At 56.6% G+C, this 26221-nt stretch overlaps 1 long non-coding RNA gene across 2 annotated transcripts; it reads right to left on the bottom strand.

The window, feature by feature from the left end:
• Positions 1–1701: 1701 nt before the first annotated feature.
• LOC150067690 (uncharacterized) lies at positions 1702–26221 on the bottom strand. 2 transcript variants are annotated; one of them, XR_016539704.1, is made up of 4 exons: positions 26089–26221; positions 4814–4919; positions 3142–3199; positions 1702–2376 (listed from the first exon to the last, which is right to left on the bottom strand). It is a non-coding gene; the product is annotated as an uncharacterized LOC150067690 (long non-coding RNA). The 2 variants fall into 2 exon arrangements; XR_016539703.1 differs by lacking the exon at positions 1702–2376 and having other exon boundaries at positions 2923–3199.

Below are 26221 nucleotides of genomic sequence, written 5' to 3'. Positions count from 1 at the left end.
TGACGCCCCATGTGCCAGTCTTTCCTCCCGCCACTCTGGGTAGGGCTGAGCTGGGGCCTGTGTGCTAGGTGCATGGGGCAAGGCTGGGCTAAGCAGATGGGTGCCCAGGCAGCACTCTACCACCCAGCCTGGGGCCTGGCTCCCTGAAGCAGGGCAGGGCCAGTGCATGCTTGGCTCTGAGAGCCATGGGAGAGGAGAGAGGAATCTGGGAAGCCCGGGGAGGCCCCAGCAGGCTTCCCTGGCACGTGGGCCGTGCACGTGCCTCTCCCTCCAGCCAGGACCTGATGCAAAGCTTCTCGGAGGACATGGAACAGTGGGGAGGGGGTGTCACTGGCACCACCCTGATGTCCTGAGAAACAGGGCCATTCCCCTGGGAAAGTGTTGTTACCAGACAGCGCTTTCTTACCACTGGGTGGCAGAGGTGCCCAGCCATGCCAGCTCCCAGAGGATGACGCCCTCCCCTCCTGTCAGCAACGGCCCCAGACTTCCAAGGGCTTGCATGGTCTGGGTGGCATCACCATGTCCTCTTTTCAGCCATGCGACAAGGAAGAAGCGAGTTTGGTACCCTTGGAGCTGAACGCTCTCTCCCGGGGTCACCCGGGGGAGGAAGGCAGAGGCAGCCCGGCTGGAAGACTGCTGGCAGGGGACCCTGTGCCCAGCAAGGGTAGTGAAGGGCAAACGGGCACCAGAGGGTGCTGCAGTCTTCACCTGGGGGCGTGTGTGCCTCAGGCAGGCTCTCTCTTGCTGAGCGCCTCCAGGGAGCCTCCTCCACACAGCAGACGGCATTTCTAGAACCACGAGGGAGGCTTCGGGGGTGACTCCTGTGGGCTATGCCAGCTTGGAGGGGTATCCAGGGGCGAGTGGCACTGGGTGAGGGGCCAGGCCGCTGAGGCGGCCTTGCCAAGGGGCTGGCTACACCAAGGCCAAGCAGGGCGGGGCCTATGTTGGGCTCTGTCCAGGCTGCTCAGGGCAGGCAGTGGGCAGGGGTCTCCCTCCCTCTTCTCCCGCTCAAGACCACTGCTCGCCTAAGCTACAAAATGGCGGCAGGCTGTGGCGGCCATTTTGTGGCAGACAAAGGCTTTGGGAAGCAGAGGGCGGGGAGCAGGAGGGCAGCAGAACAGGAGGCGAGGCGAGGTGAGGCAGAACACTCGCTCTGGAAACTGCGCTCTGCCCTGCACTGAAGCCAACAATAGCCTGGCCACAGAGAGGCATTTAGGCGCCACTTTCCAGAACCTTCCTCCTATCCAAATCTCTGGATCTGAGACTTCCAGGTACCTGTCATCCCCTTCCAAGCACTTGGGTGCCCCTGGATGTTACCCAGCCATGAGACCTCCCAGGCCTGGGCTCCCCTGGAGCGGTGAGGGAGGCCTCCAGCCCAGGCCCAAATATCCACAAGCAGCTGGCAGGACCAGCAGTGCCAGGGGTGGACCAGCAGCCACCTGGGGGGTACAGAGCTCTCCACAGCCACAGCCAGGCTGCAGGAGGCCCGAACAAGTGGGCCTGGCCGACTCCCCTAGCCCTGTGCCACGTCAAGTGACTGTCCACCCTTCACATCCACCTCTGGTCAGGGGCGGCTGTTCCCACAAACAGGGCTGCTGCCAAAGCCTCTGCAGGCCCGTCTTGGCAGACAGCGGCCTTTCAGTGAGCAATCACAGACCCTCTACCGAGGGGCATGCTGAGGTTTGGGGACAGGGTGGGGGGGGTGAGGGGAGAGCCCAGAGCAGTCAGGACAGCACAGGGGCTCCAGGTAGCCCCTCTTAAGCTCATCGGTGCACACTCTTAGTAGATCTTATTCCAAAGTTCATGCAGAGACTGCTAGAGGTTCCATGGCCTCCCACTCCTGACCTCGGCAGAATGAAAGCCCGTGTGGAGACTAAGCTCGCCTCACAGGCAGGTAGACTGAGGCCAGGAGGCTGCAGCTGGCACTGGGGCTGGCAAGGTCAGTGAGATTGGGGGGTGTAGGCCTTGGCAGGGATGAGCGATGCAGAACCCAAGTAGAGCTGGGGTAGCGCCCACATCCTCCCTGCAGCGTGGGGTTGCCATGGCAACATGGAGGCATCCAGGGTGGGTGCCCGGGCCCCTGCATTCATGCAGCTCCTGAGTGGGAACAGGGCAGCAGCCTGCAGTGATCCCTCGGGACTTCTGGTGAGGGGAGGAGGGGGTGAGGAGGAGGGAGAGACCCCGCAGCCACAAAGCCCTGGGGTAAAGCCCTGGGTTTGAATTCCTACAGCCCGATCCCACTGCAAACACAGGCTCCGGGGGCTCTCACGGGATGGTGGGGTTTGGGAGCCCAAGACCCATGGGTACATTCCATGCCTTACCCCAGGAAGGGCCCGCCTCTGAGGACACAGCTCCGCGGCTGGAACTCTGAGGGTCCTAGTCCGTCCATGAGAAATTGAGGAGGGGGTGTCACAGGATGTGCTGGGACTTGTGGGGTGGTCGTGGGGTTCACAGAGGACCCACGGCTCCCTGGGTCTTGAAGAACTTCCCCAGGGCAGCCTGAGGCTCTGGGGTGCCCTGCTCTGCTTCCTCTCTTCCTCATGCTCATTTCCTTCTCCTCCGCCCCCATCCCATGTTCTTCTCCATCCTTCCCCCCATCGGGGTCCTGTGGGCCTCCTCCTTCTCCCCATATATCTGCCCCTCTCCCAGGCGCTGGCTGCTGGCCTCCACCCCCACACAGGCACAAAGACCAGGGCGTGGTGGCTCACAGGTGGCAGCCGTGGAGCCGGCCTGCTCCTGGAGTGGGGAGCAGCACCCCTGCCCCCATGTGGTCTCACGGGGCCCTGGGGCTCAGACTGCACTCCGTGCTCCTCGGGGAAAGGGCTGGACATAGCCAGCCTCTTAGCACGGCAGGACCCCGGTGAGGCCACAGGGCAGCTGTGACACCCCAAACAATGCAATCTGCCCACAGTCTCTGTCTCTCAGGACGCCCTGGCCACCACTGGGGCTCAGAAGTGGGCCCCAGTTCCCTTTCCTGGGTGGACCTGGGCCCAACCCAGACCTTCCTGAAAGCCCCGTCCTCAGCTCCAGAGGCTGTTGGGGGCTGGGCCGAGGTACTGCACACCTGTCAGCCTCGGGGCGCACGTGCGTGAGACAGGTGACAGCCATGACTTGCACCAACAACCAAAAGGCTGCACTAACCTGAGCTGGGCGGCCCGTGTGTGTCACCTGCGGGGGCGGCGGAGGATAATTCTGGGACCTGGAAGAAAGAGACACTGTTTAAGTCTAGGGGTGTAGCTCCAGGGTGTGTGTGTGGAGGTTATATACCCCATCCATACCTTGGCACTCCGAGCTGCCTGGGCCCTGCTCAGGAGCCACCAGAACCCAGAGCTCCCGGCAGCCTGCAGCCAGGAAGTCATCTTGTCCATGTGGCCTTATGCTCAAATACCAGGCCTTCCTTCCGCTCACTAGGAGACCCCAGTCAGCAGCAGAGGGTGGCTGCAAAAATGTGGGTTAGGGGACCAGAGAGAGGCAAGTTCAAAGGTGGGCTTGGCTCAGGCCTAGCCCAGCTGAGATGTTTGTATTCAGAGTTAGGGTGGCACTTAGGACAATGGCGCGCCCCTCTCTCTCTCTCCCTCTCCTGACCAGGGATTTGGGAACCTCTGAGGCACAGCTCTCTCTCAACAACATTGCTGATGTGGGTCTTCCCAAAATGTCACTTTTTCTCTTTGCTTTGGCTACCAGGAAGCTCAGAGCCGAAGTGAAAGGTCAATACCGACAACTGAAAGTTTTCCCTCCACCCCGATTTCCTTGGCTACTTGTTTAGATCTACGCAGCCCCTGCTGTCCCTAGCTGTTCTTGCCAGTGGCAAGTCTCGAGCCAGTGTGTGCATTCACCTGTGAGCCTTTCCTGCCGACTTTCAGTGAAGACAGGGTGTGTGGACCAGCTTCTGGCCAGAGCCTGCTGCTGAGCTCAGCTTGGGGCCTTTTCTTCTCCCGGGTATCCTAGCAGGGGGGCAGGAGGGGTGTCTGGATGGCCTTTGTATGTGCCAGTCCTAGGGTTGTTTTGAACTTGGGGCGCTGTCTCTGAGCTTCTATTTGCTCAAGGCTAGTGCTCTATTGCTGGAGCCACAGCTCCACTTCTGGCTTTCTGTGGGTGAATTGGAGGTAAGAGTCTCATGGTCTTTCCTGCCCAGGCTGGATTTGAATCATAATCCTCTGATCTCAGCCTCCTGAGGTGCTAGGATAACAGGTATGTGCCACTGTCTCTGGGCTGGATACCCTGTGTTTAGGTAAGAAATCAGAGTCCTAAGAGGGGTGGTCAGAGCAGTGGAGATGGGGGCTGGGACCCCAGGAGATCTGACTACAGGCTGTGGCTCGGCCCCTCTTTGTGGCTGTCCCCAGAGCCCTCAGCGTAGGGAGTGGCTGGGCCTGTGCGGTGTGAGTCCTGGAGGGGCTGCATGGTGGGGAGTTCACTGGAGCTTCCTGGAAGCGAGGACCCTGCCAGAGAGCCTCAGGGCTCTCCACGGGGCCAGGCGTCAGACGACAGGCAGGGCAGGTGTCCTGTCCCGCCCACAGGACCTGTGACAGGGTCCTCACTTCCAAGACTCGCAGCAGACCTAACTATCGTGCACTTGGCCACCTTCACCCGGCCCTGTTGGCTGGGCCACTTCCGGTCCCCAAGGCTGGATGCCGACCTGAAGCCATGTGGCCCCAGTGGGGCTGGGCTCCTGGCCCAGGGTCTCAGATACTCATGCCACCCCTGTGAATTGAGACCCAGGGCAACGCTGTCTCAACCTAGACCACTGGGACAGTCTCTGCTCCTGGGGCCCCAGCTCTAGCCACCTCTTAGGGGGTCCTCCTGGCCCACTCACCGAAGCCACGGGTACTCTGGGGTTTACTGAGCACCCCACACTCCACCTGGAGGGCCTTCCAATATTCCTCTTTCCACAGGCGGCACTCTAACGCAGGCGACACAGTCTGCAAGACACAAGGAAATGAAGGTGTCAGCCTGGTAGATGTCGACTCAGGATGGCAGGGCCAGGGTAGGCGTCGCTCCCCTCCCCCACCTCTCAGCAGCACCCACAAGCTCCCGCAGGCGGTGGGTCACGCCTTGCGGTGGCCAGGCAACATCCCCAGAGCTGAGGACTGCAGGACAGCCACAGCCAGTGTCCTGCCCACCTCTGGCCTGACCCAGCTCCAACCAAAACCCCAGGCTGCCTGGCCACGGACCAGCCCAGCACAGGAGGGGGAGAGGGACCCGGAGGCCTGTCCTTGCCCACACCTCCCTGGCACCCACCGCTCTCTACCACCACCTACGCCAAGTGTTGCTTAGTTCCCTCCCGCCGCAGGCGAGGGTCCCTTGGGTGCTGCCTGCCTTCCCCCAGGTCTGGAAGCAGGGACATGCATGGCTTTTGCCCTGGTACCACACCTGGCACCCAGCAGGAAGTGTTCCATTATCCACCCAGTCTTAGAACAACACTTGATATCAGGGTATAAGAAGTGCAAACAGGACTTTGGGTCTTTCCCAAACAGTGGCTTGGGTGCCACGGTGGGCGAAGGAGGCCAAGGGTGGGGCCAAGGGTCAGGCCCCACCGCCTTCCCTCCCCACACATCTCAGCTTCGCAGGGTCACTGACGCTTTTCCACCTCCTGCCCCCCCCCCCGCCCCGTGGCACAGGCATCATGGACTCTGGGCTGCAGGACAGCTTGGCTGGCCAGGCTGCCCAGGCCTCTGGGGTGCCCTCGCGCTGTGGACAGGAGAGTGGGGAACATCACTCCGCACTCACCCCTCAGCCATGCCTCTAGCCTCCTTCAGCTGACGCCTAAGGACCGCAAGGTCCAGTGCAGGCTCCCCACAGGTACACCCAGGCCTCCACCAGCCTGCTCCCATCTCTGCAGACAGAATGGGGGACCTGGCGGGGCATGCTGTCCTGCTTGGCCTTCAGATCTTTGCTCCTCAGAGAAGGAGGAAGACGGGATGCCACTAGGTCTGCAGACAGCACTAAGGTCCTACCACCCTTGCTTGGATGGCTGGACCCCTACCTGCAGCCTGGGCCAAAGCCCTACCTGGGGGCCGCAGGATGCACAGTCTCCTGCACGGTCCCCTGCCTGCCACCTGCAGAGGTGCCCACTCCAGCAGGGCCTGCACTTCCCTTTGGGCCAAGACGCAGGTGCCCTCCCCAGAGCTGCTGGCACACCACTCTGAGGTCCGCATAGGAAAAGAAGGTCTAAGCATCAAAGGGCTGCAGGGCAGGCGCCTGCTCAGGCTCCCACAACTGCATGGCAGGGCACCGTGGGGTGCCCACAGACCCAGCTACAGAGGGTATCCTATAACACTGGCCAAAGTCAGTGTGATACGCTGGATGAGGCTTCAGGCAAGTTCACGGCAGAGCTTTGTCCCTCAGAGAAGAGACGAGGTCTAGGGGCCGTCGTGGGTGCCCAGGGGTGCAGCTTCCCTGGTGTTCGGTGTGTGGAACTCTGGTTTTAGGGGCAGGGATGGCTCCGAAGGCTAAGACTCCATCCTTAAATGGTCTAAGATGGAGGTCCAGGGCTACCCAGGGGCCAGGACCCCAGTTATGTCCAAACCCCAGAATGCAGTGCTAGGACAGGGCTATCCTCTGGTTTCAGAGACATCTCTGGAATAGTCAACTGCTTCCTTAGCCTTTTGCCGCTTCCCCTAATTCAATTATGAAACAGCAAAGCTTGTGACCCCCACACCCCAGGATGGGGACCCCACCTGGTTTCCTGAGCAGTGCCAGCTCCCACCTCCTCACTCCTAGCTCTAGTCCCAGGGCTCCTGGTAGACAAATAAATCCAAACAGCACTGTTCCTTCTCAGGTCGGCCTGCCATCTCTGTCCCTGTGGTGGTCACTTGTGATAGGGCCAATCCAGACTATGTTTCTGATTTGTGGCCCATCGGGGCTGGGGTTGAACCTGTGAGACCTCCCTGTCCTGGGCACAGAGGGGTTCGGTGGGCAGAACTCTTCTCTCCTGTCCCCCCGAGGACATGCAAGGGGTCACTACTGAGCCAGATGGCTGCATACACCCCTCCCTCGCCTCTCTTCTACAAATGCCTGGGCCTTGATGACTGAGATGGGTACTGCTGAGTGCAGGCTGTGGGCCAGAGGCTCAGAGTCCCAGCCGGGCCTCTCATACCAGCAAAGTCACATCAGAGATGCGTGGATGGACTGTCCCCCTTTACGGTGGGTACAAAGTCCCCAGAAGGCCCAAAGTCTTCATCTGTCAACCTTTGTCCTCCACAGAGGTCACATGCAAGAGATGTCCTCCCTGCAAGGTGAGTTACACAGAAAACCCTTTGATTTATGCGGGGAAATTCCACGGGAGGACCAAGGCCAGCCTGGGCAATGCTGTGCCCAGGACAGGAGCTCCATGAGGGCCGAGGAGCTCAGAATGTGCCAGCGAACTCTGGGCAGCCATTACCTCCAGATTCCCTGCTTCACCAGGGTGATGGCCCTGCCCAGCGCCCTCACCTGAGGCAGGGACTCTGCAGCTGTGTGGTCAGGGAGAAGAGGGCAAGTCTGGCGCACAGCACCACAGTCCCTGGAAGGGACACAGGCTCCAGCCGGGCAGTCAAGCAGATGCCTCCAGGCTGTGTGACCCTCAGAGCCTGGCCTCTCCAAGCATTCCTGCCCCTTCCCCGTCGTGCTGAATTTTTAAGCCATAATGGGATTTGAACTCAGGGACTTACTTGGCAGAGAAGCGCTCTACCACTAGAAATGTCCCCAGCCCCTTTTGCTTTGGTTATTTTTCAGATCAATCTCACACTCTTTGCCCATGATTGGCCTCAGACCACTCTCCTCCAAACCTCTGCCTCCTACACGAACTGTGAGAACAAGCACATATCGCCACATGCAGATTCTTGATGGAGACGAGTCTATAACTTCTTTCCCAGGTTGGCCTTGAACTTCGTGCTTCCTAATCTCTGCCACCGGAGTAGCCGGGATTACTGGAGTGCGCCATGACACCCAGCTGAGCCCCACTTTGATAGCTCAAGAGGGGGCCCTTAACCTTACTGCAGCACAAGTGGCAGAGGTGAGCAAGAAGCTGACTGGTTCCTGCAGCCTGCCAGACATAGCAGGTCCTCACCACAAGCCATTAACACCTCTCCAGTGCCGAGATTACCCTGGAGAAGCCAACCCCAGCCAGGCACATGGTCACCTGGGCCCCACCCGGGGCAGGGCCACGAACCAGCTGCTGCTTCCATCAGGAAACTGTCAGGTCCCGGTTCTGGCACCCTGGAAAGGCTGGGTCCCGGTGCACGCAGAGATGCCGATTCCAGGCACAAATGAGGAACGAGTAAGCAGCATGGGGTTATACTCAGCAGCCATGCTGGGCATGGGAGGCGGGCCTCGTGGACCCCACGTCCCCTCTGCTCCCTCTGAAGAGCCAAGGGCACCCTGTGGCCATGTCGCCTCCCTACCCCAGCACATTTCTCTCTGCAGAAAGAACAACGCGATGACTTGGGCAGGTCTGGTTCTCCCCCCCTCCGCCCCGTTCCTGGGGCTTGAACTCGGGGCCTGGGCACTATCCTTGGACACTTTTTGCTAGCACTCTACCACTTGAGCCACAGCGCCACTTCTGGCTTTTTCTGTATATGTGGTACTGAGGAATCAAACCCAGGGCTTCGCGCATGGTAGGCAAGCACTCTACCACTAGGCCAAACTCCCGGCTGAGACAGGTGGTTTTATAATTAACATCTTCTTTCCCTTGCAGAAGGGCTGCTGCTCACTAAGCAAGCTTCTGAGAAACTGAGGAAAGAAAAGGCAGAGGTGAATACTCCATCCCACGTGCTGCCCCACACAGGGGGCTCCACGTCTCATAGGACTTGCATGTGTACATGGACATGCACTCTCTCCACTTGTCCTTGGCATTCCTGGTGGGATGCACAGGTGTCCACTGCATTATATTGCCAGCACCAGCACAGCTGGAAGGGAGAGACTGACACCACGCAGAGCTCACCTTGTGCCCTGACCAGTGGGGAGCCTTGCAATCTGTATTTTGTATTGGATGTTACAGACATAAGAGACCTACGTCAGATGGATGGGACCAGTGCGCACAGAAAGCAAAGAAGGAAAGACTGGGGCCAGACGGCTCTGATGGTTCAAGGATGTGTGAGGAAGATTTGTAGACTGCGGGTTAAGCTGCCAGGAACCAGCCTCTATTAGGGGAGAGCATACCAGAGGGTAAATAGCTTTCCTGCTTCCCTCCCTCCCTCCCTCCCTCCCTCCCTCCCTCCCTCCCTCCTTCCCTCCCTCCCTCCCTCCCTTCCTTCCTTCCTTCCTTCCTTCCTTCCTTCCTTCCTTCCTGTCAGTACTGGGGCTTGAACTCAGGGCCCAGGCACTCTCTCTCAAGGCTGGTGCTCTATCTACCACTTAAACCACAGCTCCACTTTCTGCTTTTTGGTGTTTAATTGCAAATAAGAATACTATTGTGGACTTATCCGCCTGGGCTGGCTTGAACTGTGATCCTCAGGTCTTAGCCTCTCGAGAGGCAGTGAGGGGCTGGACCCCCAGGCCGGTGACTTCACAGGTATCTGGAGCTGGGATGCATTGGGCTCTGTGAGGTCAGGCCAGATGACAGATGTCCCAACCCAGCACAGAGCAGAGCTTTGTCTGGTCACTGTGCCTTCCCAGGGCCCTGCTCCAGGAAATGAACTAGAGACTGGGCACTGGGCAGCGCGTGCAGGTCTCCCTCCTTCCCTTCTTCCCTTGCAGTGGTCTCCAGGGCACAGGGGACTGAGCGGGAGGGGCAGAGGAGGCAGCCAGAAGAGCCGGCGCGCCTTGCCATAAATCACCACGCCACGCTTCATAATTATCTGGGCACTTAAGCTCCTCTGTCTTGTCTTCCCCCTTTCCCTGGGGAAATTTCCTTCATTTCCTGCATTACCCCAGTCTCCTCTATGTCTAAATCAAGCCTGGGCCAGGTTGCAGCCTGCCACTTACACTAGCTCCAGCAGCCTCCTTCTGTGCGTGTGTGTGTGTGTGTGTGTGTGTGTGTGTGTGTGTGTGCAGGATGGTGGCGTCATCTCAGCCTAAGTTTTCTCCCTGCTTGAGGCAGAAGCTGAATATGCCACACCTGCCCAGCGGGTTGCAGGGACAAGGACAACCCCTGCTGCCAAGTGGCTACCAGAGGTGAAGGTGGGCACAGGACAACTGAGTGGGGATGGAGTCAGGCCCTTGGCCAAATCAAAGGAAGAATAACTGCACTCATGGCTCACGCCTGTAATCCTAGCTACTCAGGAGGCTGAGATCTAACGTTGCAGGCCAAAGCCAGTCCAGGCAGGAAAGTCCCTGAGACTCACACCTCCAACTAGCCACCAAGGAGCCAGAAGTGGAGCTGTGGCTTAAGTGCAGAGCACCAGGTTGCGCAAAAAAGCTCAGAGACAGCACCCAGGCCTTGAGTGAGGCCCCAGGATTGGTGTGCGTGTTCTCTCTCGTTTCTCTCTCTCTCTCTCTCTCTCTCTCTCTCTCTCTCTCTCTCTCTCTCTCTCTCTCTCTCTCTCTCACACACACACACACACACACACACACACACACCAATCACCACCACCTCGTCGGCTGCTGCTGGTATACATTCTCTGACTGCTTCCGGGGTCCCTACCAGCTGCCAGCTGCAATTCTGTGCCCTTCTGAGAAGGTCCCTCCTGCTGCTCCCGTCCCCATGTGGGGACCTGCCACTCTCTGGCCGGTGACCTGATTTAGTCATGAACTGCTGGTAGCAGTCCCAGCTCTCTGCTGTCATTTATCCCGCCCTGGCCAGTCATTTGGCTCCCATACAAACCCTAGGGTCAGGGCCACACTCCCACTTTACAGAGGAGGACCCCAAGGCTGTGCAAGGGAAAGTAGGCTTTCCAGACCACCAGGCAAAGTGCACCACAGTGTGGGAAGGCCCGGGCTCTGGCACTGGCCCGTGGGCCTGAGAGGGCCCTAGAACTCATACTGCTCCACAGAGACCGGGGCCCACGGCATGTCACCACAGTGCCGAGGGGCTAAGATCCAAGCTAAGAAAAGAAGGTCCCCAGGGCCAGCACCAACGCCCCTACCTCCGGGAGGAGCTCCTGGAAGAGGGCGACGCACCACCCGCACCCAGCCTGGGCCAGGGCAGTTCTGGCCATGAACAAGCCCAGAGTGCGCTTGGAAAGCCAGCAAGCTGCAGTGCTTTCCCAGGCCTCTCGGGCTCCCTGGGGATGAGCCAGCTGTGGGGTTTTCAAGCTGGATTTCATTTTCTGTCCACATTTCTGACCCCCAGGCACCCCTCAGGGGCTTTCCACAGCCCTCTGGGCTCCACTGTAGGCACAATGAGCCTCCGCTCACTGCCTTCTCAGCCAAGTCTTTGGGTGCCCAGGACACTAAGGGTACCATGGGCATGGCTGCCCAGGCCACCCTGCGAGGCGGGCCTTCCACACCAGGGGCCGTGGGCTCCACTGGCTCTCCGCCTGTCAGTAACAATCTCCGTCCTGTCCCATGACGCCTTCCCTCAAAGGCCTCTCTGAAAACACACAGAACCCCAGGCCTTGGTGCCGCTCCATTTTCTCCTCTCTCCCTGCAAGGAACTCAAGAAACACTTGGACCCTGTCGTGTTACAGGTGGGTAAACTGAGATCTGGAGGAAGAAAGGGGTTATCTAAAGTGCCTGGCCGGGAGGGTAGCTCCAGAGGCCGGGGTCCAGAATGCCTCCCCGTCTGCGAGTCGGAGCCTGCCAGTGCAGGAGCAGCTCCAGAGCCGTCCTGGGTTTGGGAGCTGCAGCCTGCAGGCATCCCTGGTGGAGTGAGCCAGGCCAGGCAGGCTCTGACTCGTGGCCTCCCTGGCACACACCAAGTGGTGCTCAGTAAATGCGGGAAGAACCCCGTGGGGAGGCTGTGGACTTCGGGGCTTCAGGAAAGCAGGCTTCTCTAATGGAAACCAGTCAGCGGGAGAGCCTCTCCCCTTGGTTTCCATGGGGATGGGGAAGGTGGAGCTCTGGTATGGCTGCTGCAGCAGATGTGGCCTGCACTGGCTGGGGGAGCGGTGCCTGGCAGGCCCCAGGCTGGACGAGGGGCCCTGCAGCCACAGCCTGGCTCTAGCCTCCCGCAGCCAAGCCTGGCCCACATGTACTGTCTTCTAGCCGCCCAGTCAGCCTCTCCTGAGCGTGTCCACGTCTGCTGCACCAGGCCTGTGGGGATGCAGGATGCAAGGGAGGGCCCTGGGGACATCAAGGCAGCCCCTCAGGCCAGGCCTTCAATGCGTGTGAGCTCCCTCCCGCATCCTGGGCCTGAGCTGCTGCAGCCCCACATTCTGTGTGTCAGCGTCCTGGAGAATGGGGGGCTCGGGGCCCAGGGACACAAGCGTGCAAAGAGGCGATGCTCTGTGGGCCCAGGGACACAAGCCCGTCCACCCAGGCCACCTGCATAGCTGGCTGGGGTCTCTCCGAAGGCTCTTTTGCCTGTCTGCCTGACACAGTTGCTGTTTGTCACACTGCACTGGTCCCCACATGAGCTGGTGCTGGCTCTGAGTTCAGCACGGAAGCCTGTGTGGGGCTGCTGCCGGTGGCAGGACACTGAGGACAAGGTGACTGCCGTCAAGCTGCGTGGGGTCCCACCATACCCCAGACCGTGCAGCACGGAGCCATGGGCCAGCAGGTGTCCCAATGTCCCAGACAGGCCAAACCAGCGGGTCTCAGGCATCAGGTGATGGCAACCTGGCCAGGCCAGGTCCTCTGTGTCCCCTGAGTAGGGTGACACAGGCCTAGAACACAGGAGAGGCTCATCTCAGTGTGACGTGTCTGGGGAAGATAGTGCAGGAAAGCCACTGAAGGAGCCTTCCGTCTGGCCTGGGGACGTCTGGGTTAGGGTGCTGTGTGACTCTAGGCGGTTCCTCCACTTCTCTGAGCTCCAGTTTTCCCACACAGAAAACTTCACACCCTCCCCTCCCTCACAATTGGAATTTCCTTCCACGCCAACAGGGACAAAGTCCATCCTGTTTACTCCGTGCGCTGGAGCAGTGGCACGGTACCAGCACAGGCTGGCTTTTATTAGATGCTGAGATGAAATGGAACTGGGCAGATCAAAGCTAAAAATTGATTTTTTTTTTTTTACGCCATGGAGGTAAAGTTCTTGGCCTGGACTTGGTGCTTAGTAGGTACTCACCTAAGTCGCATGGAGCCAAGCACAGTTACAGAGCCGTTACATGTAGCTCGGAGAGGGCCAAGGGCGCCCTGCTTTCTCCGCTGAGCCACAGCAGGGTTTTTGCCACCCAGGTCCTCTACTGGGCCTGCCCAGATTGGCCTCACTCTCTCTTGGCTGTGGACACTGGCTGTGTTGGCCTGCTCGGCCCCATGTGTGTCCACCTGCAGACGGCTGACAGGAGCCCCTCAGCTGGGCAGCCCCAGGGGGGAACTGTTTGAGCAGGACGCCCACCTCAGGGCAGAGCCTCCCTCTGGTGTGGGAGCCCGTGGTGGACACCTGGGGGGTTCACAGCCCACCTGCAGGCCTCAGGCCTCCAACAGGTATCATTGCCAAGAAACATGCTCTCTGAGCTCTGTAACAACTGAGACTTGAGCTGGCCAGGACACAGACCGTATGGAGCAGGGGCCTCTGGCCCTGGCCACTGTGCAGGCCTCTGTGGTGAGGTCACTCAGGCCCGCACAGGAGTGGGGTGGAGATCTCAGACGCCGGCCTCTGGGAGACCCCCCTCCATGCAGTCCCAGGTATAACCAGGGCCCTGGCAGGGGAAGGCATGGGAACCCCAGGTTCCCTCTGCCCACCTCGGTGCCCCAAGCACTGACACACCCACTTCAGGAATCCTGGGCAGGGCTGTGTGCCCAGGAAATGGGGCCAGAGGCTCCTGTGCCCGCTGGGGCAGACAGGCTGCCTTCCGGCATGCCACCTCCTCCCTCCAGCTGACCTACTCCCGGGGGCTTCGGCAGCAGCCCATCCCCACCCTGCATCTAGTCTGTGTTGAATCTCTTGGCCTTGTGCAACCCTTCTTCAGGACCCATCCACAGCCTGCGCCCATCCAGGCAACCCTGTCACTGCACAGCCAGACACGGGGGCCTCATACTTCCAAGAGAGGCTTGTGGGCACGAATGCCCTCCCTTCTTCGAGTGGGGAAACTAAGGTAAGGGAGGGCAGGGCACCCCTAGGAGCCTTAGCCTCCTTCCTTGCTCTTCCTACTAGACACACTGAAGGAAACCTATGCACCCAGGGGCGTCCCCTGACACAAAACAACTCCTCAGCCTGCCACTCTGAAGACAGAGCAGCGAGGCCTGGTCCTGACAGCCATGTTTGCCAAGGCCGGAGCAAGGAAGGTGTACTGGTGCCCAGACCACCTCTTTGAGCTCTGGCCCAGCACGCAGGTCACGTGTGACCACATGTGGGCACACAGACCTGCCGGGAGGCAGGCCCACTGGCAGCTCTTTGGAGGACGGCTGCTGGCAGCTGACCGGCCACAGCAGGGCTTCCGCTCGTTGGAGAGGGGGGAGACAGCCCGCCTGGGCCCGCCCACCCACGGCCCGTCCTGGGCCTGCCTGCCGCCATTTCCTCTGTGGGCCCAAGACAGAGCCTTGCTCATGCCTCCAGCCTGCAAATGGCCGGCACAGAAGGCAGCTCGGGCCTGCCCCAGACCTGCTCCTGGGACTTGCCAAGTGCTACTGGATGCCCTGCACCAGGGAAGCTTCCCCCTACCTCTGCCTCAGCAGCTTCAGGTTGGGGAGAATGGCCCATCTCATGGGCACCAGCGAGGTCCAGGACACTCTGGCCCGCTGCATCTAGATGCCAGTTGTCCACCTCTGTGGAAATGGGACACGGGAGCCAGGCCCAGGTGAGGGGTCTGAGGAGAACCCAGGAGACATGTTCATGTGTGCGCAGACCGCTGTGCACACGCACAGGCGTCTGAGTAGATCCATGCCACGAGGCCATGGCATGCGAGGCTACAAATACCATGGCGCCCGTGCCACCACCTGGTCAGGGAGCACAAGCATCCTGTCTGCACAGCGGGACCACACTCACCCCGGCATCAAAACCAGCAGGGGCTCCACACGAGCGGCTGGGGGGGCCACAAAACGTCTTGACTTGGCCGCCACTGTCAGCTGACTGGACCCTGAGAAGCCTCGTAGCCTCTCTGAGGACAGGACATGGCAGAAAGCCCTGGGACTCAGAAACACTGCGAGGAAGCAACACCATATGCTTCATGTACGGAGCAAGCACTCCAACATTCACAAACTTTATGCTTAGGTTTCGCAGACGAACCAACCAAGGTGTGGAAATCACTCGACCCTGATCAAGACAACCAGGAGGCCGAGCGCCACCTGTCATCCTAGCTTCTCAGGAGGCTGAGGTCTGAGGCTCATGGTTAGAGGTCTGCCCGGGACAAACAAATCTTTGTGACTCTTCTCTCCAATTAACCACCAAAAAGCCAGAAGCGGAACTGTAGCACAAGTAGTAGAATGCGAACCTTGAGCAAAAAAAAGCTAAGGGCCAGTGCCGAAGTCCTGAGTTCAAGACCCAGGACCCACACAAGACGGGGAATGAATCCAGGAGACAAAGCTCAACCTGAACCCAGGTCTTCATTCCAGATTCCAGAGTGTGTGTTCTTCCTAGATGCAGGGGCAGCAGGCCATGTGGTAGCCAAGGCACAGGGATGAAGCCGGTTCAGCACAACCACAGCCATGCTGAAACCTCCGGGTCCTTGGCGGCCTCACATGGCCCTCTGCCTTCAGAGTACCCTCTGCCTTTGAAGCAGCAGCAGACAGCTGCCCACCTGTATAGCTGCCGGCCATGGGGAATGGATGGAGTTATAAGAGCTCAGAGAAGAGGCTAACGAAGCTTGTCTGCCAGGCAGCCATGGCATGTTTCCTCTCCCTTTAATTCCTCTCAGTCACTAACATCTCCACCAACAGGTACAATCTTTAAACAAACAAACAACAACACGATATTCCCATTAACCAATAGCAAACAGGGCTGGGGAGGGGCTGCAGCCGCCAGGATTCTCTGTTGGGGACATAGCTCCTTTCTCTCCTTGGGAGCCATGATATAGGAACTCAGAACCAAAATCCAGATTTGGGGAAATGCAAGATAGAACGCTCAGAAATAGGAAAAGGGAGAGGAAATAAAGCTTCCAGCTTTACATCATAATATGTGCAAATTCCCCAAATAAAGTTATTATCACTTGCAAATTATTGTGGCTGTAAAACTGCTCTGTTCTCAAGTGCAGCTGATACGGTCCAATAAACTCTGCCCTTTGTTATAGTGGTGAGATAATTTTTTTTTTAAGTTTATAGCTATTCTATGGTGGATTACCTGCTACATTTCTTTAAAGTTTGGATTTAAGTGTACCTTGGAGATTATTTAAAATATTCATCATCTGTTTTTTTCCTAAAGGTCTCAAAATAATGGCATGTAAGTCAACTCAGTACAGCAAGCAAATGAGATAGGGAAATCAGAAATTCTACACCTCACAAGGTGGAATTTAAGTCCCATACTATCCTGTTCAGGCAACCAAACAAGACAAAAATTGGTAATTAAGGAAAAGGTTCTATGTCAGAGGGCATTGAAGTCTTCAGGGATGAAGACTAAAAATTTAATGAAAATTTAATAAAGGTAATGTTTGTTGCTCTACTGAATCTTCCAGGGGAAGAGAAAAAAAAAATAGTCAGGTCTGTTTTTCTACATAAATACAACTTGTTTATTCTGACCTCAGTTCTTTAAAATTGCAGACGCCACAAATGACACATGCGTGTCCCCACCAATACCAGGCAGTCATAACGAGAGTCCAGCCCATCTGTCCCGTGAGAACGTGTCACGTCAGCCCACAGTGGAATTTACGGAGAAGCAGCTAGTGCTTTGCGTGGTACATGCTTAAAATACAACTCCACTCGAAAAAAAAAAAAGAGAAAGAAAGGAAAAAAGCAAAAGAATGCTAGATTGTGCCCAATTAAAAAAAAAAAAAAAAAGGACAAAAGCAAAAGCAAAAAAGCCAGAACCTGTGGTACTTTGCTGATGGGGGAGTCAGGTATTAAACAAGTTAAGAACTTCAGATGACAGTTGGACTGGCTCAGCCGTGGATGAGCCAGGGGTATGCAATCCACAATGCAGTTAAGATGGTACCTGAACTTACCTGCAGGAGAAAATACAAATTTGAAGTGAAAATGCTCATATAAATTTATCTTTCTGCTATGTATCCCTACCTGGTACAAAAAGAAGGCAGATGAATACTCAAGAAAATTTACCACCTGTCATTCCAGAGTTTAAGGAACCTACATCAACTATACAAAAATAAGTGATATAAGCTGCTATTAAAAATGTAAGTTCTTTAAAAATACTGAACATCCCCTTTTTCCTAGGCCGTCTCTATCTTCTTGATTCACTTGCCTTTAAAATACATTACATTCTTCTTTTGTCTTTAACCCATTACTTTTACTTTTCCACCAGTGTGGAATGGCTGCTTGCTCAACCCTTGTTTGGAATAATCTTCCAGCTCTCAAGAGTAGGATGTGTCTGCCGTGATCATGACAGCGTTTCAATGACCTCTGCTGCACACCTCTGTCTCTGCAGCTTCCAGACCCTCTGCCCCCCCCACACACATACACAACTAATCTAAGAACAAAAGCCACCACCAAGGCTCCTTGGGTGAGCTGAGGCCTGTTTCCGTGCTTGGTGGCGGTGCTGGCTGGCTGCTGACTGCCCATGCGCACAGAGCCTGCACCCCGGGCTAGATGCACGGAAAGGTGTATGTGCTTGTGAGTTCTCCTCCTCGAGCAGTGTAGAACTTTCTGCATGTTCCAGTCCCCACAAATCAAGACCCCCAACGACCCTCAAACATGGTACACCAGGCCATGTCCAAAACAGCTCTCGCCAGCCTGCCAGATGGTAGAGGTGAGCCTGGCACTAGGCTAGTGAAGCTCACGCCCTCACCCCCACTTTTAATTTAAAAATGAGAAACCAGCTGTTCAGACAGCTGATGACCAGACTCAGGCAGTCGGCAACCACCATCCGAACTCACAGTGGTGGCTGGTGGGGGACTCCCAGCCCAGGGAGCCAGATCTGTGACTCTCCATGGCCGGGTCTAGCTCTGCAAGTGGGGCCAGGATGGAACAGGGGTCCCCTAGAGTCCATCTAGCAGTGGAGGGCTCCCACAGCTATTTCCTGCCCAGCCAGGCACAGCACGGTGAGGTGAAAACCCCAAACTTCAAAGCAAGTGCTTATAAGCAAAACTCACAACAACCTCTGACGTTTTCCCTACACTGGGCAGAGGGCAGGGGGGGGGGGGAACGAAAATGAAAAGCAGCGAGCAAGCTTTTCTTTCTTCTTTAAAATAAATAAATAACTAAAATGAAAGGCAGAAAGAACTGGATGCCTAAATTGTGGGAGTGGTAGCCTTAGAGATGGGGGGACAAAAATAAAAGAGCCTCTGTTTCGGGGTGCCCGGCTCTGCCTGTGGCCTGTCTGCTAGGAGGAGCTGAGGGCACGGATGATGCTTTCCCTTTGCCACAACTGCTGCCACCAAAGATTAAAAAAATAGAAAATAAGACAGAATAATGATGAAGAACCCCCCCAAACACCCCCCAAAGCAACGCAAGGAGACATGAAAGGGCGGCTGTACCCACCCGTGCTTCCCTCAATGTATATTCAGGTCAAAATCGAGCACAGAGCCACTGCAAAATAACAAACAAGCATTTCCAGTGCAATGCCTAAAGCTCCATCACTCGGGATCTTAAAAAGAAATGGCTTCTGCCTCTTCCCTGCTGTATTTGGCACTCAAGATGGGAAGGGGGGGGGTCTGAAATGAAATAGAATTTGGGTTTTGGGATAAGCCAATTAGATAGAGAAGCAGAGATGTAACAGGCACCGAAGACAAGATGGCAGGGCCCTCGGCTTGTCTGGAGCGCAGGGGAGAAGGTCACTTACCCAAGTGTTGGAAGACAGAGGCGCCTTCGGAAAATGCCAGGAAGTGCAAATAATGTCCCCTTTCCTGCCCAGGGGAGGAGAAGGCACCCCACTGGGCAGCAAGCTGTCCCCCAGTGCCAGCGCTGGTCCGACAAGCTCACAGGCCGCCTGAGTCTAGGCCACCCCAGCCCTCGGAGGCAAAAATGCCAGGAGCAAGTGGTGCCGAGGGAAGGCCCTGCTGCCAGCCCAGGGGGACCAGGAAAATGCTACTTTTGTCTCAAGCTCTCATCTGGCACTGGCTGCCCGGGGCGGGGGGTGGGGGGGCAGAGGCGGCCGCTGCCATTTGGCCCCGCCCACCGAGAATTTTTGAAAGATGCTCGTGGGTGCTGGGAGGATGGGCAGACGTGGCAGAGGCGGGCAGCTGGGCCCCCAAACCCACCACCAAAAAAAGGCGGGGACTGGCCAAGAGGGAGCACAAGCCAGCCCGCCCTGTGGACGGCAGCATGGCCCGAGCGCCATGATGTGACCGCCTGCCCTGCCGTGCCACCAGGAATCCAGGCAGCCTGGCTCACTCCTCCCTGGGATAGAGGCCGCATTGTTCCCACACAGGGCTCTGCGAGGGAGCAGGCAACGGCCAGCACCCGGCAGCTTCCCTCAGCAGGGAGGCCCCGACCTCACTCTGGCAGCTCTCAGCCAGGACCTGCAGTCACCCCTCTAAACACCCGCCGTGGCCTGAGGCCCGGACCATGAGCTTGAATCCAGCCTTGTGTCCCACTGGCTGCTGACTGGGTGAGCCATTCAACCTCTCCTGGCCTCAGTTTCCCTATTCACATTATGAAGGGGGCTAACCGCTTCTACCAGTCCAGGCCACTCAGATGACAGGCTGTAAAGACAGGGTAAGCACCAGGCCTGGCATCTGGTTGGTGCTCTGTAGGTAGGCTCCTGACAGCCACGAGAGCGCTCAGAAAGACCTGGCAGACGTGGACAAGGAAGAGAAGGCAAGGTTCTCACAAACCTTTGTGGTCACAGCCACGGAGGTCACACCCTGGGCAGTGGCCTCCTGCCCCTGTCCAGGTGGATGGACTGCTCAATGGAGGTGTTTTTGCTGAGATGGATCCAATTCTGCCATGCTCTCCTCCATGCACGTAGGCTGGGCAAGCTCACCTTGAGACATTTCCATGAAGATGCATGGCCACGGGGCCAGCTCCGTGCAGAAGGATATGGGCACGGGGGACTACTGCCCAGGGTGCCTCTCCTCCAGAGGTTCAAAGCCTGCGTGCTGGGGAACTGGACCTGATGACCTGACCTCTGGGCACACTGGGTCCTTTCTGTCCATCAGAAATCCAGGCAGAGAACAGAGGGGCAGCGCAACCCTGCCTCAACCCCATGGGACAGAAGCTCCTGAGCTGACTGGATTGTTTTATTTTAATACCGCCTTCTGCCCGTTCATACTGTCATGCTGAAAGCCGAAGTGCGGAGGGGGTGGCAGGGGGAGGCAGAGCGAGGGAGCTAGAGCGAGGGAGCTGCCCGGGAGGGGCCTCTGGTCTCCAGCTCTGGTCTCACGCACACAGCCACGTGACCGCTCGCCAGCTGACGCCAGAGACAAAGCAGGTAGGATTCCGATGCCATGTGCTCGACCAGGATCGCTAGGAATTCGTGCCAGCAACAGCTTGGCATGGCTGCCAAGAGCCGGGCCCCAGGAGGAGAACAGTCCTCCATGCTCTGTGGAACGGGGGCCTGCCCTGCCAGCCTACAACACGGGGAAGCCATGATGACTGGGTGGACATTCAGGTCCCGCCGAGATGAGGGCGAGGAGGCAGGGGCTGAGACTCAGGGCTGCAGGAAGCAGTGCCAACCTCCGTTCCTCATGTCACCTTGACCAGGAGTGCTCTACGGTGTCTAGCTGGCTGCCAAGAAAGCCTTACTGGCCGCCAAAGGCTCAGAACGGGGGTGCACTGGGACTGGCCATGGGTTCATCTGGGGGAGCCCCGAGATCTGGCAGTCTCTGGATGGTACCAGCTGGAGTCGGCATCAGTAGGCCGCTCTTCCTGGTGGTGGCGTGGGGGTTGGGGGCTGACAGCTGACATCTCGACCCTGAGACTCGTGGACCTCTCCAGGCCAGAAACCCCTCCGGTCCTGAGTACTCCACAGCTTCTCTCACTGACGTTGCAAAGGCAAAGCCCTAGCATCCCCATTTATGATCATCTAAACGTAATGATAAACACCTGATTTGAGTGTAAACACCTCCCTTGGACACATGAAAGGGGATTCTGGGGATTTACGAGTTCCCACGAGGCAAATATTTTGGCTACATCTTGTTCCTGCCACCTGAGATGTTAGCAGCGAGGAAGGCTCACAGGAAAGAAAAAGCCCAGTCTCCCTGGGAGAAGGTGCCAGCATCCGGGCATCTTTAATCCTGAAGGAAAAGAGAGAACCTTTTTTTTTTTTTTAATGTATTCTTGGACCTTTTTCCTTTTTACTTCACAAGTCACAATCCACCACACTCACCACTCAGGCATCCCTACTCCATGTCTCTCACTGTTCACAGGTGACCAGGACATAGAGCAGAGTCAGCCTCCAGAATCTAGATTCCAGCCAGAAGTTTGCTATCCAAATGCTGATCACAAAACTGCTGCGTGGTGTGTGTGTGCAGGTGTGTGTGCGTGTGTGCGTGTGTGCGTGTGTGCGCGGGCACGCGCACAGATCCTGAGGCTTGAACTCAGAGTCTGAATGCTGTCCCTTAATTCTTTTACTCAGGGGTAGTACTCTACCTCTTGAGTCACTGCTCTACTTTGACTTTTTTTGCTAATTAAATAAAGATAAGATGTCTCATCAACTTTTCCTGCCCAGAGTGGCTTCCAAATGTAACCCTCAGATCTCAGCCTCTGGAGTAGTTATGATTGCTAGCACACAACGAAAATTGCCATCTTTAACGTTTAAGTTTTCCTGCCCTCCTCTCCTGCTGTCCAAAGTGAAGACAACCTGTATTCTCTGTTTCTTCTGCCCCATAACATAGGGTTGCATTCTTTCCTGTGATCTCAACTTTATCACTCCTGCACGTAGCCTTCGAGGCTGCATTAGGTATTCATTCAGAGGTCCATCTGAAGTGACCGGGGGTCGTTGGCCACGGGTCCTTCCCAATGTGGCCCCAATGCTGGCATGTCCAAGTGCACTCATTACAAGCCCTGGCAAGACTGGAGTCTCTCTGCAGGCCTAAGCAACTGGCCTGGCCCTCTTGGTCACCCATAGCCAGGCAGGGCTCCAGCACAGCGATAGTGGGTGCGTAGGTCTGGGGGGGAGGGGATTCTGTTCATTCTATTGGTTCAGAAAATATCCCTCTCATGCTCCCTCAAGGCTAAGTTCCTCCTCAGCAGCAATAACACCCTCTGCCATGGGGAGCTTATTTGAGGGCCTATGTAGGGGCTTGCCTAACCCGGCCAGATTCCCCTAGGACCTATGGGCCACTCCCAAGTCCCACGAGCAGGATTTGGGCAGGAGTAGGTGGCACAGAAAAATGGCAACTAGTGGCCCAAATTACACGGAGAAAGAAGTCCAACGGCCTTCCAGCTTGTCCTGGCTTTTTCTCTCTTCCATTCTGCAAGCTGCCTAGCAGACAAAGGCTGTCCAGGCCTATCCTGACGGGCCCTCCTCCAGCCCACAGTCTGAAACCTGGCTGCCTTTCCAGGAGTCGCCATCACACCCCTGTGGACTTAAAAAATATGCAGATCACAGGAGAAGGAAAACAAAATTGTGAAAGTTCAGACTACTCAACAAAGCAAGCTAGACGAGCCTACTGCAATCCCCAAAACTCCTATGCAGCAGACTTTGTCTTTTGCCTGTAAATCCCCATCCCTGACTCTGAGGCCAGTGTCTACAATACCCCATGCTCGGCTCCACCGACTGCCCCAACCCCTGGAACAAACAGTTCATGTAAAAGACCCATTGTCTCTGCTCGGAGACAATTGTTGCTTTTTCTCCCTGGTCAGCTGATCACATCGGAAAACATGGCAGGTGCGGTTTAGGCTTTCTTATTCCAACAAGGTGCTGTGAGAAAGGGCGACCTTTCTGGGTCTTCCTGAATGATCAGCCAGGAACAAACATTCTCCGAAGCAAGCCATGTGGTCACCAGGCAGAGCTGAGAAATGGCACACTCAGCAGTGGCAGAGACCTTCCTCCAAATTGCCATCTGTATTTCCAACAAGGGCGCTGACCTCTTCGAGGAACACTCTGGACTTTTCTAGGCAGCAAAAGTCAGGCCCAGGGCCAGCACCCAGCTATGTTTCTCAAGTGCCACTTTCTGACTTGCCCCCATCCGGCCTGGGAAGGGGCACCTCCTCTGTCAGCTTCCAGGTCCCCAGGGGGCCTTGAACACAGCTCCTGTAGCTCCTGCGAGGTACAGGCCGCACTCACACAGTCACACTCACACCAAGTCTCTGGAACCAGAGGGGTGCTGGCTTTGCAAGTCGCTGCCCATCTACATTCTGCTGCTAACCACCTGCAGGTCAGGGGACAAATTTCTTTGGGGAAACCAGGATTGCTGTGGCTTAGAATGTCACATAGCAGAGTGCCTACACAGCATCTGACATGTATGTAGACATTGTATATATAGCTATGTGAAGCAATAAGCAATAGTAAATTATTGTAGTAATCACAGAGATTGTTGCTTACAACAGTGACAATAGCAGAAGCCATTTAGTGCCTCTGGACCATGCGCCAGGAACTGTATGGAAATAATGTTGTCTGTATCCTCTGGGTCAGTCAGCTGCATTGTTCCTGCTTTAGAGATCAGGGTATAGGCTCTGGGAGGTGACATGACTTGTCTGGATCACACAGTGAGCCGGAGGCAAGGACAGATTGAAAACTGGGGTGCCCTTAACCCATGCCCTGACATGAACTTGAGAACTGTGGCTAAGATTTCTATCAGAGTTCCCATCTGTCTTCCAAACATGCAAATACACCCTCAAAAATGGACCATAATGACACACAAAGTAGGGATGGTGGTTTTCTTCCTCCCTTCCCAAGCAATGCCCCTCACTGAAAGAACACAAGAGCTGTCCCTGGACAGGAAGGCGCCTCCATGGAAGGAAGGTCCTATAAGGGCCAACAGAATCCTCCTGGAGCCTCTCTCCTGCTTTCCAGTGTAGGACCGCGTCCATGCTAGGCTGGACCAGGCCCCAGGGCCCTGCCAAAAAGCTCTGCACGGTCTCTGGCAAGGAAGCTGGCTGCCCACCCACAACCGTTCACCCAGCATCTCAATGCCCACATCGGTGGAGGGGACGACGTGTCTCATTCCTGTACACCGCCTCACAGTGAGCCCGGCCCGGCCCGCTGGCTCTGGAAATCAGCCCAGTGAGGTCCCAGTGTAGCCTTGACCCGAGCTTCACACCAGAAAATCTGAAGCCCACACTCCCATCAGTCCAATCTGGCATGAAGGATCAACCCGTTCTTTCTCAGCAGTGAGAAAGACGAGGCAAGCCACCAGTTTCACTTTCAAGGCCTCCTCTTGCCTAAAATTATAATTAAAAAAAAAATAAAAGTCAAGATAGCCTATTCTAGCACATCTGGCCTGACCATGCATGCTAAGGAATCCCACCTCACCCACCTCTGTGTGCCAGGGTGTGCTTTGAGGTAGATGGAACCGGAACTGGGCACCTTTGATGAAGAACAGACTCACAATAAGGCCACGGGACCGCCTCCCCGATTCTCCAGCCTTTCCTGCTCCTATTAGGTCTGGCCCGTTGACCAGCAGAGGTTACACGGTGCCCCCCCCCCTTTTCGGGGAGTGGTGTTTTAATCCTGGGGAATATTCCACCGCCTTGGCAGAATACCACCCACTTCTCCTCCCCTGAGCCCTCTCTTCTGTGGACCAGGAGAAAATGTCTCCAGCATTCTGCAGGCGAGGCCACGAGGGAACTGGAGCTTCTCCTAATGACTAACCCATCACCGCCAGCGCCATGCCAAGCGGCTGCTCCCGGCTGGAGTGGCACGCCTTCTGCAGCTGTGCCTCTGCTTTCTGACACCGAATGGCATGTCTGCTAGCTGCTCTGATAAAGTCATAAATAAAGAACTCAAAACAAGGAGCGGGAGGGCCAGGGGAAAGCAGGCTGGGGGCAAGGAGGAGAAAGTGACTCCTGAAGCAAACGCTCGGCTGAAGATACTCTGGAAAGAAAGGTGGCCTTATTGGCACGCGTACTTCCCTAGGATTCAGGGGAACGCTCGGGCAGCTCCCGAGAAAGCAGGCCTGGACTACTCGAGCCTTGTCCACGTTTCCGGAAACCAGGCCTCAAGTGCCACCTCACAGCTCTGGGGTGTCCACATGATTTTGTGGTGGGAACTCCGGGCAAGGCTTTTCAAGTGACATTGACCAGGTGGGGAGAAGCAGGGAGGACGCAGCTGCAGCCCCACTACGTTACTAAAGCCCATTTCATCACCAGGTTTCGTTTTTAGCCCAGGTTCAGCACGCGCGCGCGCACACACACACACACACACGTACAGATGCACGCTGCAAAATCTAGGATAGCCGGAACTGACGAGCTACAATAAAAAGAGGTTGTTGCTGACCTGTGCAGACTGCCTCGGCTTCTGAAACCCAACTTGGGAAAAATTAATTTCAGTGTTGCCCTATAATTGTGGCAAAGAAGAATTCCTTCACCCCTTTCTTGCTCCCACAAACTCCCCAGGGTCACTAGCCAGGCCTGTGTAGGAGCCACCTATAAAGGGGCATTTATTACAAAAAGTTATGGGTGGTTTTTTTTTTTACACCACCATAAACAACAGCTTCCTGGCTGGGACCTTTCAGTACACCCGGACTACAACGAGGACCAAGGGGTTGCCCTAAAATCAGCTCTGCAAACATGTCGGTGGGAGAGGAGGAAGATGGAGTGATTCGGAAACAAGAGTTCTCTCTCCAGCCTTTCTGGAAAGGGCCAGGGTCTCCAGTAACATTCCCAAACACCCCCTCCCAACAGTGTTTTCTCTTTTCTTCCCATTGTTTCAGGTGACTGCAAGCGCTGAATTTATGTGCGCCACGAAATTCTCACTGGCTAGCAGCTGGCACACCTGAGACCAGAGCTGTGCATCACCAACCGCACGTTCCGGGCCCAGGCTGGAGTTCTTGCTTTGCAAGCTAGCCAGTTCGGGGTTCAACAGCAAGCTCGTTCGGGTGCCCCCTCCTGTGGCAGGCCTGCTCGCCCGGACCGAGGGCCCTTCTTAGCCATGGCTTCACTACGATCTAAATCCCAGGTCCCGAACGTGGGAAAAGCACTCACCTTCCCGAGGGGTCGCCTCGAAGCCGGCCGTGCCCCGGCGCGCAGCTGGGCGGCCGCTCTGCCCTTGCCAGCCGTGCCAGCCGACTCCTCGGCCTCGGCTCGCGCCGCGTGAATGAGTCCCGGGTGCCCGGCG

This window comes from Megascapheus bottae, chromosome 2, assembly GCF_031878675.1.
Source record: "Megascapheus bottae isolate mThoBot1 chromosome 2, mThoBot2.hap1, whole genome shotgun sequence".
NCBI classification, from domain to species: Eukaryota; Metazoa; Chordata; class Mammalia; order Rodentia; family Geomyidae; genus Megascapheus; species Megascapheus bottae.
This window is presented reverse-complemented; position numbering and strand designations above follow the sequence as displayed.